The sequence below is a fragment of the Centroberyx gerrardi genome, chromosome 18, assembly GCF_048128805.1.
Source record: "Centroberyx gerrardi isolate f3 chromosome 18, fCenGer3.hap1.cur.20231027, whole genome shotgun sequence".
NCBI lineage: Eukaryota > Metazoa > Chordata > Actinopteri > Beryciformes > Berycidae > Centroberyx > Centroberyx gerrardi.
This window is the reverse complement of record NC_136014.1, coordinates 28,754,447-28,755,328: the sequence shown is the minus strand read 5'-3', so window position 1 is coordinate 28,755,328 and position 882 is coordinate 28,754,447. Positions and strand designations below refer to the sequence as shown.

Below are 882 nucleotides of genomic sequence, written 5' to 3'. Positions count from 1 at the left end.
CAATTAATATTTTATAGAGAGACAGGATGAATAAATGATGGTCTGTCACCTCAGTGATGTAGAGACACAGACACAGACAGACAGACACACAGACAGTCTCTGTCTGTCTGTTTTCTTTCCTCTTCACCGGTTCTAGTAGCGTAGTCACGTGACATGCTGCTGGAGTCTCGTGCAGGATGTCTGTTCACTTCACTCTGCTGCACGAGGAGGCGCGAGGCAGACAATGACCGGAGCGCAGCGGTGAGTGGCTTCATTCAGCTCTTTAATTAAACCGTTTAATTAGATTAATTAAACCGTTTAATTGAGCCGTTTAATTAACCGGTTAGAGATTGGCCCGGCCGAGCCAAACATCATATTAGTCCTATGGTATTCCTATAATATTCCTATAGTGTCTTTTCTGTACTATAGCATCACTATAGATGAGAGTGAGATTGTCATCATTTTTATATCGACTTTTCAGATGGATGGTTAATTTGCTTGCTTTAATTGTTGTGCTTCACTCCGCGGGTCTTTTCTCGGTAAACAAAGGAAGGATCAATATTTAAGGAGCAGTCGCTGCAGATTTATTCAGATTGTTTGGTTTGGCTTCATATTTCCTTTTATTGATTAATTTACATTAGTCATTTACTTGATTCTCTGACAGAATCCTGAGTCCTGCAGGTTTCTGTCCTGCCAGCTAATTAAAGTTAATTAAAGTTAATTACAGTTAATTACAGTTAATGACTTTCACCTGGCATAAACCTGATGAACTACTGGCGTAGAATGAACACCAATCAATTAATAACAGAAAAATACTCATCCATTAATAATCAATAGTAGAAGAATCATTAATTAATCAACACTGAAAAAATCACCAATCAATAATCTCGGTAAAATAATCAC

The 882-nt window shown here is 37.9% G+C and overlaps 1 protein-coding gene across 1 annotated transcript in view; it reads left to right on the top strand.

Annotated features, from left to right (window-relative positions):
• The first annotated feature begins 200 nt into the window (after positions 1–200).
• The window catches only part of gpr132b (G protein-coupled receptor 132b), a 6,607-nt gene continuing 5,925 nt past the window's right edge, over positions 201–882 (top strand). Inside the window, exon 1 of the mRNA XM_071902943.2 lies at positions 201–240. The gene's annotated coding sequence lies outside the window, so the exon portion shown is untranslated. The remainder of the gene's footprint in view (positions 241–882) is intronic.